This window comes from Podarcis erhardii, assembly GCF_964252035.2.
Source record: "Podarcis erhardii genome assembly, chromosome: 10".
NCBI classification, from domain to species: Eukaryota; Metazoa; Chordata; class Lepidosauria; order Squamata; family Lacertidae; genus Podarcis; species Podarcis erhardii.
The window spans coordinates 9,920,518-9,933,558 of NC_138500.1; the positions used below are offsets into that span (position 1 = coordinate 9,920,518).

The following is a 13,041-nucleotide window of genomic DNA, read 5'->3' on the forward strand; positions in this document are numbered from 1 at the left end:
AAGAACGCCATTTCCACACAAAGGGAAGAAATGTTTATTTTAAGAACACCCAAGTACCCTGCAACGGTATAGCTTGTTGGATTCCAGATTGCCACAGCTTCTTCACTCCGAAGATGAATGAGTATTTTAAAAGGATCCATTCAGCTTAAAAGTTATAGCTTACATTCTCTCCAGTCCTCCTGGCATTACTTTCTCTGTAAGTTTTCTGGGGGCAGGGCTTTTTTTTTCTTTTAAGGGGGGTGGTCTTTTAGTTTTGCAGTGCCTATTTGTACTTGAATAATACGATACGCTTAAATTTATATATGTTTTGTTTATGCATCTGTACTAACCAAAGATCTTCTGGAGCTCTGCCAAATAAGAACACATGGGAGGTTGGAAGAAAACGTAACAGGAGCCTTGCCTGGGTCTTGGTATGACAGTACTTGTTGTCGTTTTGCATTTGGGACCCAGCTAGAAACACATCGGATGAGGAGAGAGAAGTCATATTGTTTGTAGGAAGTTTTCCAGTGGATTCTCCTGCTGACATTTTCAAGCCAAGCCAAGCTAAACTTACTCCAAATCCCCCCATTACACTAATAGTTGTCACCAGAATTTATCTGGTAATCATTTAGCTTGCAAAAAGGAATCAAAAGGAGATGTTACGTAAGTGGTTTTGCAGTTTATTTTTATGCATGGATAAGTAAACTAAGTTATGACACACAGCATGTGCAAAGTTCCCTTTTCATGTCATTGCTTCTGAACATGCAAGGAGATCCTCAGTTCCTCATAAATTACTCTTTACAAATCCTTATGTTTGTGACCTGGAGTCCAACTTTCAGCTCCACAATTCACATTATGGAACAAATTCACGTAAGCAACATTCACATCTCCTTTCCTAGCTATGCAGTTACATAGAGTTTCATGCCCGATAGCCAGTTCTTCACATTCTGACTAAATGTGAACATCACACGAAATCTGCAGTTAAACATAGGTTAAAGCTTAAAAGCATGGTTTTGCTTCCAAACGTTCAGATGCATCATAATTTGAAGATTCTAATCTCCTTTCATTGTCTGTCTGTTCAGCTCTCCTGTTTCTGTAGGACAAGCCTTCTGTAGGTGGAGCAACAGCAGTAACTATGGTATGTCAGAGACTGTGTTCCCAGATCAGTAATTATTGAACATTTTAAAAAAGTCAAAGTAGCCCGCACAAAACAACTTCAAAATGATAACCATTAGATACTGGCTTCAGAAAACATTTGTTTCATGCAGATGCACATATTTATTTATATATCCACATGTATCCAATTTGTTAAAGTCATTAAACGGGGAATAATATATCAGCCACTTGCTACAATGTGGTTTTTATGAAGTTATCATGAGTGGTTTTGCTCTCGTAATAGATTCACATTTAATTCTTAGGATACCTTGGTAAGATGCGTATTTTGTCAAATCCATCGTTAGCATAAACAATGTTTTGCAAACCCTCATCAAATCATGATTTCTGATTCTGTATTTCTGGTTGATTGCAAACAATTGCTTGTCAATTCTCACATCATATTAAACCATAGTTAAACTTGCTTCACCATGGAATTTGTGGGGTGTTTGAATTGAGGCAATATCATCACTTTGTCATGTGTTGATCAGATAGGCAGCCTTTGGAAATAGTTACATGCATTATCGTCCTTGTTATGAGAGATTCCATGGCCAGAGGGATCTAGGTAGTTGCCTCTTCGTTACCAGTCTTATTTAAATACTACAAACATGCTCAGATGGCTGCGTTCTAAAAACAATAATGTGCTGGACAAAGATCGTCTGTCTTTTCCACCTTCTTCCAGATGCTGAGTTCTATTCCCAGAAACAATGCTCAAATTACATTGACTCGGGGCCTGTGGTTTGGGAGTGTGGGAAGGGAAGAAGAAGGGTCTCTTTTGCAACTGATGAGAAGACTGAAGTTCAATTGTTAATAGAATCTTGAGAAAAGTTAGGTCGGCATCTTATAGAAGGCACAGCAATATCAACTGTTGGCTGTAAGCCTGAGTAAGCGCATACTGAATTTTTAGGTACATTGTTGGAGGTTTTCTATGTTTTTTTAAAACCCCATAATTTTTCATTGAGCGTGGGGCTTTGTTTGCAAGACAACCTGTCAGGTGCTTCTCATCGAGCATTTGAAACAGACGCCCCATTATGCTGGTCACACCGTTTAAACACATTTGTATGTATTCTGCCCCCCCCCCATGGTCCTGAGGTGTGTGTGGAAATCATAGTACAGAACAATTATCCATGGAGAAATTTCTTGGCATTCTGCCAGATTCAACGAACTGGTGTAGCATAGCACTTGGAAGTTTGAATTTGGCACTTCTCAGCTCAGATCCTCACCTCCACCTTGATCTTGTCACCTTCATGCTGTTTCTGCAGGCCTCGCATAACTATTGTTTGGTTGCTATGGGCTGGATGTCGAACTGGCCCTCTATTCTAGCAGGATTCCTATTACGGCTCTTTCCATTCCGATATTATTTTATGGCATTCCTTGCAACAACCCCAGTGTAGCTAGAAGACTTGGCCCAACAGCCACCTGTGACTATCGGTAGGTCACAACTTGCCATGTAGACAGTGGTTGGGAGTGGTTGGGAGTGGTTTGCATGGGAGAATCGCAACAGGGTTTTCCGTTCCTTCCAAATCTTCCCTTCCTGAATAATGCTGCCCCCTGCTTCGAGGAGGAGGTATCGCAGAAGTGAAGCTGCCCTGTCGTCACTTCAATAAACTTCCCTTTCTCAGATGGATCTGACCAAGTAACTGCTAAAAGTACATCTTATCGAGGCAAGAAATGACTGTATTTTTAAGAGCCCCTGGGATCAGCTCAAATTGTTTTCATTGTCCTTGATAATGAGGGGAGAAGTCGTTTCTAAATGGAGCCTGTGAGTTCATTGACTGCAAATAAAGATAAAAATATATATTATACCAGTCTGTTTTTATTTATTTAGTTTTAAATGATGCTTCGAGGGAAGCAGGCAGTGCTGTTACATGCCTGTTTTACGCCAGTACCAATTCCAGCTTTTTTCCGAAGCGCTTTCTATTTGCCACATTTAATGCAGCGTAACCTCCAAATTCAGAAGGTAATGCAAATGTATGTAATGCGTTTTGTGTGGTGCAGAAAAATACATGTATCATTAAGTTTTTAAAGCTAGGCTTTTGACAGTATATTGGACTAATGATTTTACAGTATAATCATTTTAGCTCATTTGAAAGCAGGTATACATCCAACTCATTCTGTTTTGGCACAGCAAAGTTTGCCATTGGTATTATATCTCTCCCCCTCCCCTCCCATGGTAAACAAACTTTGTGAAACAGATCCAATGTTTTGCATGCGATGTAATTAGTCCGTTTTTGTTTTTTAAAAAGCTTTCCCTGAACATTCATTTGATTTCTGAATACCTTTTGAAAGAAGCTAAGGAGGGAAATGGTTGGATAATAATTCTTCTCTGAGCAAGTTTGGTTTTAATAAAATGACTTCATTTTTAATGCAATTAAATTGGGCTACACGGGTTTGTTTTCAGCTGTAAATGTGTAGAATTGAAAACATATAGGAGAGACGTGTTAATTATGAAGTTCTGCAGTTACTCTTAGTCTGGCGCTAGTAGAGATCCCGGGTTTTAGATTACTGTAATTTCATAAGGGGCACTTGAGCGAGATCTCGCTTTGCTTCATGAAATGGAAGAGAGAGAGAAATATTTTTGTGACCATATTAAAACTATGCTTGTTTCTGCTCTTGCCTCTCTAAAGAAGCCTGCCTTCAAATATTTATCAAAGTGGAGGTGGTATTCTTTTGTCCTTTGTCGCTGCATGCCAGTTTAATTGTAAAGAGGTTGCAAACATGCAGGCTGTAATGTTACACGTGGGTATGAAAGAGCAGATGGCAGTCAGCTGGGGTTGCTGAAACCAATGCCAGTCTCCCACTTAAGGTGAAATGTAGGAAAGAGAGATTGTCACTCCAGAGAGATTTGAAGCTGCCTTCTCCCTTGCTTGCTTGCATGCTTGCTTGCTTGCTCGCTCCCTCACTCCCTCCCTCCCTCCCTGACTGACTCACTCACTCACACTCATACACACACACATAGATATATACACCTACCTTTCTTCCCCTGTGGTATAGGATTCCTACATGAGGGCACATGCTGGCAGCTTTCATCTCCAAGGAATTGTTTTCTTGACTGCCGCCATCCACTGTTGAATAGCATAGCATGGCTTTGAAAGGTTCCTGTCTTATTAGTAGTCTAAACAGTCTCTTGTGTCTTTTGTGTCCGAATGACACAGAGGTTTGGAAATGGTTTTGGTGCCAGGCACTCCTTCAGCAAAAACACTCACCTCTTAAGGCCGTGGCGCTTCATAATTGATTTTTCCCCCATTCCAAATTTCATTTTTGCTTGTCCCCCTGCCTGCCTCTTAAGAAGTTTGATCCAGAAATTCAGAGTAGAGATCTTAACACCATCCCATCCCACCCCCGATTTGCAAAACTCTGCAAGTGTACGTTTACTGTTTGGTTGGTAAATATTCATTTCCCCACTACCACTTTTAAGTTCCTCCAGTGAATAATGTGAACTTTGCAGTTTTATTGCAGCAGAAGAAAAAGCTTTTAGTATTCTTTCAAGGCTAGAATCTCCAAGACTGCAATCTTACTTACACATGTCCACTTAGAAACTAGTCCCAGCAAGTTTGATCAGATTCACTGGGAAACTGGGTCTAGGACAGCAACTTGAGTTATTTCTGATATGCACAGGAGCAAGCATCATACTTGCAGTTTTTGTATGTTCAAAAGTGTGCCACGTTCCAAACAGCACATTCCTTTACGCGCACAAAATAATGTTTGTGTTTTGTTGCGGTACTTTTGCTTGCCTCTCTCCAGCTTCCTTGTCTTAAATTTATGTAAAGGACACCAGAAATTCTTGTCCCAGCACAGCTACTGGTTGTAAATTTAAAAAGTATTTAAATGATCTCCCTTTTTCTCAAGATGCTGGAATCATCTGAAGTGTTGATCATTCACACAAACTGTGTTGACATTAAAGTTTTTAAAGTTTACTGATGTCACTGTATTGCCGTTATTTACCCCTCTGAACAACTTTGTGAGTTATCTCTTTTTTCGGTATTAAAAATTACTGCTTGCAATCTGCTTGGATTACACAAGCCCTTTAAAACACTCCAGACAGGTTGTGTTTTTCACTCCGTTTTAGGTACTTTCGACAATTAGATGAACTAGGGGCTCGCTTTCTTCTTGCAGACCTTACTTTTATTGCTATCATTTATCAGTTGCAAGATGTAAAGTTGTAGTCTTCTCTGCCTGACCCAAATAAAACCAGCTTGTATTGATCCTTGCTCAGGACATAATGAACTGGCAAATAATCTCCGGCCATCTCCTCGCTGTTCATCAAAGCCATTTTTAGGGAATAAAGTCTGAATATGTACAATCTAAAAGCCTTATCTCGCTTACTTGATATACATGTGCAGGTTTAAAGCCAGAGACCCGATAAAAATCATAGCTAATTGTGTGAGATAGTACCTTTTTATTTTCATTATGGCTTCAATACAGTAGCTGCAGCTTAAAAGCTCTCAGATATTGCATGAAACTTTCTGGATATTAAGGTTAATGTTTCTGGGGGGCGGAGGGGTGTTTTTCTCTACTGACTGGGCTTTCCCCCTCCTCTAGTACCAAATAGAACAAAATTAGTTTTCATTCATGTGTCAGGTTAATGATTTTCTTTTTAATTCTTACCCCCCTTCTCTTTTTTTAGAGGAGACGAGACTACTGCCGATTTTTTCGAAAGCCTTAAACGTTAGCTGACCTTCCAGCTGAACCCAACTTTAATGTAAACAGTTTCTTGAGATGGTTCGAGGCTGGGCCAGCAAATCTGGATGATATTAGTGCTGCTGTGTTTGAGGGAAGTTGGAATCCCTGGGTAATTCTCAGGAGCTTTTTTCCAGGCCTGGGCAGTCGTCGACTTTGCTTTCTTGTCGATTTTGTAGGTTTCGTTGGTAATGCTCTGTGTGTCTTTTGGAAATGTAATTAGTGAAATACATAATTAGTTTTACTTTGAAGTATAACATCCCCCCACTTTGGACCAGCTCTGCTATACTCTCCAAAGTGAGGTTTTAGGCCGGTGTTGAGTATTTGTTTTCTTGGTGCTGTGAGATTTCGAAGATAGCATCATTATTAATATTACTTTTAAGCGTTTGGATTGCTATGCAACCTGGGTTTTGTTTCCTGTGACTGGACACTATTGTCTTTTTTTTACAGAAGAACCAAGACAAATAGAGCAACCTTATACATATTTACTTAGAAGTAAGCATTGCTGTGTTCAATGGGGCTTACCCCCAGGTAACTGTGTGTAGGATTTTATTGATGAATTGACCAAACTGGAAGTTGAAAACTGAGGTCTAGTTCACCACGCCTCACTCCTGTTTGTTTTTGTTTGTGTTTTTTGTTTTACTAGAAATAGCAAAGCAGAAGAATTTCCCTTACAAAATGTTTTTGCGTAACCAGCAAAGTAGTTCTACACTGATATACCAAAAAGTAAAATAAACATCCCAGGTGCTTATTTACAGCAGGTTTTGAAAACTTTCATTTTGGTGAGTCTTTAGGGATAAACAGCATATTATTAGTTTGAAGACACTCTTGTGATGTTCCATCAAGGATGAATTGCATTTGAAAGACAAAACTTGTCAAGCAATTAATATATGCGGTGTGATTGTTTTAGATATTCCACCGCTGTAGGGAAGTTTTAACATATTGCTTAGCTAGCGCCGGTTTGGTGTTTTTTTTGCAAGGATAATTTCATAAGCATTTCTCCACAAAAGCAACACTCAGCGGTTGCTCTGACGTGATTAACCGGGACATGATATTTAGGACTCATTTAACACTAGCTGAGCCTCTCAAATACCCCCGTGTGCTCAGGACTTGTTCCTGCTCAGGATAACAAGCTTCTAGCTGATCCGTTTTTAGGCAGGTGGTCTTGATAGCCAGCAAACGTGTGTGTGTCTTGGTTACCCATACTTGCACACTCTGGTGTGCATTACAAGGAACTGTGAAACATTCATTTTGTTTTGCACACCAGAAGAAGGGTGCGCATGGGTGAGGCTTTAACTCGTGGTTAGCTAATCTGTTGTAAGCATAGGATGCACCTTGGAAAGTTCAGCTTCCCATCAAAATGCAGCTTTACAGCATGCAGCTTGGATGTTGCATTTGCTGACGTTCCTCTTCTTTGCCTCTGTACGTTTTACCTAATTAACATGCACCCGAAAATTTGAGGCTCAGATCAGACTATTGTATAACAGTTAACAGGTATTCCCCATTTGTACTGAGCATCTTGTTGTCCCTATGCATTGAAATGAATGTTATCCAAACCTGTTCTGCAAACAGGGTTGTGAAATCTCATTTTTTAAAGGGGGGCAGCTTCCTAGCTGTGAGGCGTCGAACAAACAAAACAGTGCATCACATAGAAGCTTGTCCTGTTATTTATTAAGTCTATTTCTCCGTTTTCTGTTAATCTATCAGGGGCAGCATTTCCTATGGTGCGCAGAGACCAAGACTGCAATCCTATGCACGCTCACTTGGGAGCAAGACCCATTGAAAAATAGCCGTGCTTCATTTAATATAAAGTACTATTGTTGGCCCAGGTAGAAAAGATGCCTTTGGGGAGCCTCAGCAGGAAGAGGAAGTGATGGAGGGAAATGATAGCTTGGCTTTGGACTGCTCCCAAACTCCCCACTCCAACCAAAAAACCCCCCATCTCTCGGAATAAAAATTACTCATAAAATTTGCAGAGGACAAAACCACAGCCAACCTGCTCTGCCTATGCAGTGTCCTCGTGACATCATCATCAGCCTTTACATCAAACTCCTCTCTTCTCTCTCATGAGTTTGCATAAGAAAGGTCTCCAGCACTTATCTTTCAAGCAGCTGACCTGCTTTCCATGCTGTTAATGCAGAAGATTTTCTAGTAACCTCTCATCTTGGATATGAGTAGCTGTTGCCTCTGGCATTGGCCACTTGCTCAACTTCCTTCCCCTTTTCCTTAATACGCGAAGCACTGTTTGCCTCCATTCCCTCCAAACCAGAATTGCAAATAACAGTTTGAACCAGATTTTCAGTTATGGTTTGCACAAACCATAGTTTGCCAAATTCAGGCAGCATGACAGCCTATGGTTTGCTGAAACCAGGACAGGAGGGAAGAAATCAGAGCTTAAGGGATCTGGCAGTACATGAGCCTATTCATCTGCCATAACCATGGTTCAGCTCTTAGGTCTGGACCTTATAACTCCTTATTGGTTAGCCTGTTGCATATTGGGACCCTTACAACCACATTAAATGGAGTTTACTGCTTTTCAGATTCTCTTGAAACTTTTCTGCCCTCTGTGACCTCAAACCTCCAGTTTCAATCTTAATTATTTTGATCGCGCAATCAAAGAATTCTAACTTCTCTAGCTTCTCCTTGTGAATATTTTTTTCCCTTACATTAGATCTTTTTTGGTATGCACTACTGACTCATTCAAGTGTATTGTGTTCATGAATGTCCCACGTTTTTGTCACTTGAAATATGGTTTTGATTTAGCTAACACCCCCACACACCGGAATTTATTTTAAACCTACAAATGTAGCTAAAGTGTTTATTTTCTTACCTTGAAAATGTTAGCTGTAGCAATAATATATTTCCTGTTTATCAGCAAAGTACATTTTTAAAAAATCCTTTTTTCGTGACATGATTTTGAAATGGAACCCCTTCCCCATGCGTCGGTTGTACAGACATCACTTTTTGTGCTAAACACAATGTGTCGTGAGTGATGATAAAATTGTTGTTTAACCCAAATATCCCTGACTTCTACTCAAATATGCCAAATGAATTGGGCAGGTGGAGAAGAGAATAGTTTTGAATCAATATACAAACATCGCTGTCTGTAAGGTAGGCCATTGTATTGCCACAAATGGGAAGAATATATTGAATTTATGCACACATGGTTGACTTTTCATACAGCGGGCTCAGGTTAAACATCTCGAATGTGGAATATGAATAGAGCTAACATTCTCATATGAAGCAGTAATGAAAATGAACAGAGTTCCATTTCGACTGCTAGCAAAGAACATTTGATACTCCAAGGCATGAAATGTGTTTAGTACTTGGGGTTTTGTTCGCTTGACAGAAGCCAGGAAGTGGGACAGTATGACTTCTCTATAAAGGCTTATTCTGTACCTGATGACAGACTCAAGGACGTAACTTGCTCACAGCAGCCGTCCTGCCCGGCAGCTCTTCATTCCATGCAGCAGACGGCGAAGACATTTCATAGCTCCATGTCGTCAGTGGGCATTTCAGTCGTTGGGACATGCCGTTTTGTTTGCTGTTCTGAGGTTGGCGCCAGGGTGGGTGAATCCGCAGGGCAGAAAGGGAAGAAATTCTGCACCATAAGCACATGTTTTGACTAAGAGTGAAATCTGGGCTGGGAAAGAGGGTCTGTGTGACCAGATAGTCATAAGAACGTAAGAAGAGGAGCTTCCTGGATCACGCCAGTGGCCCGTCAAGTTCAGCATTCTGTTCTCGCAATGACCAACCAGATGCCAGTGGGGAACCCACACGCACAAGAGCACTCTCCCTTTCGGTGGTCACCAGCAACCAGGTATTCAGGAGCATTACTGTCTCCAACTAGGCAGGCATTTATGTTCCTTTACCCACCTGATTATCACACACCATATGTGTGGGGGGTTGCTGGGGTGGGGGGGTCTATATGATGATGATGATGATGATGATGATGATGATGATGATACAACAACAACAACAACAACAACAACAACAACAACAACAACAACAACAACAACAACAACTTACTATTTATACCCTGCCCATCTGGCTGAGTTTCCCCAGCCACTCTGGGCGGCTCCCAATCAAGTGTTAAAAACAATACAAAATTAAATATTAATTAAGTTTGGCCCTTGTTTTAAAATGCACATTATGGGTTGGTTGGATGCAGGCTTAGTTATTCTTAGAGAAGACTCGTTGAAATTGATGGGACTTAAGTTAATCAAGACAAGCTTAAATCCTACCCACTTCAGTGGCCCCAGTGATGACTTAATCTATCCAGTGACTTAATCTATCTCTTTTGTGAACCCAGTGCTACCCCCCAGAACATCAGCCCTGTGTCCAGTTCCCCTCTCTCTCATGTCTACTTAAACCTACCCTAGATCCTGACGACATGACCTTGTGTATGTTTCCATCCTTACCCCTTGTCGTGGTCTGTGTACGTGGAAAAAATACAAATTATGACTTCAGAATGCAGGACATGAATTAGATCATAAAAATAGATGTGATAGTGTTCATACTTGAGTATTTAAATTCACAAATAAAATGTCTGTGGATTTCAAAGGAATTCGCCCCACTGTAGCTTGGGTTTGTTGGCATCTTAGCTGCACACAAGTTCTACTTCCATCTAATAACACATCACAGTGGTGCCATCTAATTAGGCAGTTGGTTTCTTGGGACAGTTTTAAAGCGAGACAAATTCCCGTTGCTGTTGAGTCTGCTTTTCCAACACCAAATACAACAGCGACCTTTCCGTGTCTCCCTTTTCTCTCCTACCTCTCTCTTACTTGTCTTCCTCTTTTGGTTGTTGTTTCTTTTTAATGATGCTAAATGTCATAGATGGCGAATGCTTTGGAAGACTTTCCCTCCCATTTTAAGAGTTCTTTTAGAAAACAAATTTAAAAGAGCTCTTTGGGGGTGGGCAGACGAAACTACGCACAGCAAAGAAGAGATGATGCCTGAGTCATCCAGGTCCTGTGTAGGCACAGAGAAACTTCCCCTGAATAAACACTCACTGGCCCACTGGAGGAATTCCTCTGATCACTGACTACAAGTGCCTCATAGCCCTGCACTGCGTACAAAAAAGCTCTGGTTTCAGCTGAACATACATTCTTGATAGTAACCCCGTGCCAATCCAAATTGGGACTTTACACATTCACTTCCTGCAAGGGAAAACTTATTATTCATGAGGGCACAATCAAGTCATGAAATGCAGGGCTTGTTGGTCTTCTGGCGCCATTTTCCCTCCGGACCTTTTCATCTACTTGCAAGAGGTCAAACTGGAGCTTCCAAATAGATGCTACAGATAGAGTCCCAGGTGGTTCAGAATTGAATTTTAAACAGAACCGCGGAAATGGGCAAAGGAGCACACCCTTATTATTGAACAGACTTACTCAGTGATGGGTTTCCCATGCAGAATAGTGTTTTGTGTGTTTTGGTTTTTTATGAGGCTAGTCCTTGTCTATTATAGTTTCTTGCAAAGGAGTGATGGTTATCTCCAGGCAACTGGTGGCCAATACACATGCAAGGTGCATGCACTCTTTTTGCCCTCCCAGGAGAAAGTACACACACATGCAGCAACCCCTGGATTTATCATGATAGAAACATGACGTAATAGTGTGTGGGCAACATGCTCTGGTGCATACAGTGGGAGGAACAGGCAACCAGTGTTGGGGTTATCACGTCAGTCATTTTTGAGGCTGTATTATTCACCTAATTTAATGACAAAGAACCTTTGGTTGGCCAGAGGTTGTTGCATTTCCAACTCACATCTGCATGGGCAGTGGTCAGGGATGGTGAGAACCGTAGTCCAAAAAAAAAGTTGAGAGTCGCAGGTTGCCCATCGCTATTCTAAACAATGTGTGATGGTGTCTAAGTCCTGAAGTTGTTAATGTTTGATTTGTTTTGTTTTGTTTGTTTCCCAGAGTGGCTGGGGAAACGCAACCAGATGGATGGGTATAAATAGTAAAATTATTATTATTATTATTATACTGTTCTGTCAACTATCAGAATTAGGAAGTTGTTCTGAGCTAGTATGGGGAAACCTGTGGATTTTTAACGTATTGGATGTGGTTTGAATCATTTCCATGGTTGTTTATTTATTTGATACACGTACGCTACAGGCCGGTTAGAGTTACAGTGTGGCAAACAAAAACTGATAAAATACATGCCATCAATACGTAGAGCAGCAGAATAATACCGTATTTTTTGCTCCATAAGACACACTTTTCCCCTCCTAAAAAGTAAGGGGAAATGTGTGTGCGTCTTATGGAGCAAATGCAGACGGGAGGCTCTGCTCAGCGCTCCCTTTAAAGAGCCACGTGGAGCCTCTTAGGGGCTTTTCCCCGAGGAGGGAGAAGGGCTGCCCTTCTCCCTCCTCAGGGAAAAGCCCCCAAGAGCCACACACACACTCCACACACTCTTTAAAGGGAGCGCGGCTCTCAGGGGAGCCTTAGCCGCGCGCAGCCTCTCCTGGCCAGGGGATGAAGGCTCCCCTTGCCCGGAAGACGCTGCGCACGGCTAAACAAGAAGCCAGGACAGCGAGCGGGATTGATCCCGCTGGCTGTCTTGGCTTATGCACCTTTAATAGTGTCTAAACAGTTGGAATCTTGTATCAATAGGGCTTCTAAGTTGAAAGTATTTTGAAAATTGCTAATATGAAAGTCATTAATTTATCAACCTGTAAAAAAGCAAAAAAATTAAAATTAAAATCCAACACCTGTGGAGGGTTTCAGAAAGATAAATCAATGGGAGTATCCCAAAACTCATTTAAAGCCCCTTCTGAATGGAGTCCATTTATTGTGCTGATTTCCATCTTTTGGAGCTGGAATTTATAAGGGTTTCAATTATTTCTTATGGCAGGAAGCACTAGATTATACTTTGCTTGTTTCTCACCTGAAAATGAGAAGGTTGTGTTTGTGCAAACTTTTTTTTTTTTTTTTACACCCTTCCTTCAGACTAGATCTGATAAACTTCATTCTGATAGAAGGCTGTAAAGCTACTAAAAGCTAGTGGGGGTGCAGAATTTGAAGTAGGCTTGTTGCAAGTGTTTCAACTTTAGTAATAGAGAACTTCTTCTTTTTAAAAAAATTAAATTAAAGTTGGTCTCTCAATTTAGTGAATTTGCCAGTATTTGTTTTCAAATTGTATATACATTTTAAAAGAGATAATGCATGCAGTTCGAATGGTGCCTGATCTCAAACCATCATTTTTAATGTTCTTATGGAAAAT

General features: G+C 40.8%; 1 protein-coding gene across 2 annotated transcripts in view; it reads left to right on the top strand.

Annotated features, from left to right (window-relative positions):
- TAF3 (TATA-box binding protein associated factor 3) overlaps window positions 1-13,041 on the top strand; it is a 143,855-nt gene that overhangs the window by 51,629 nt on the left and 79,185 nt on the right. The window lies entirely within an intron of this gene.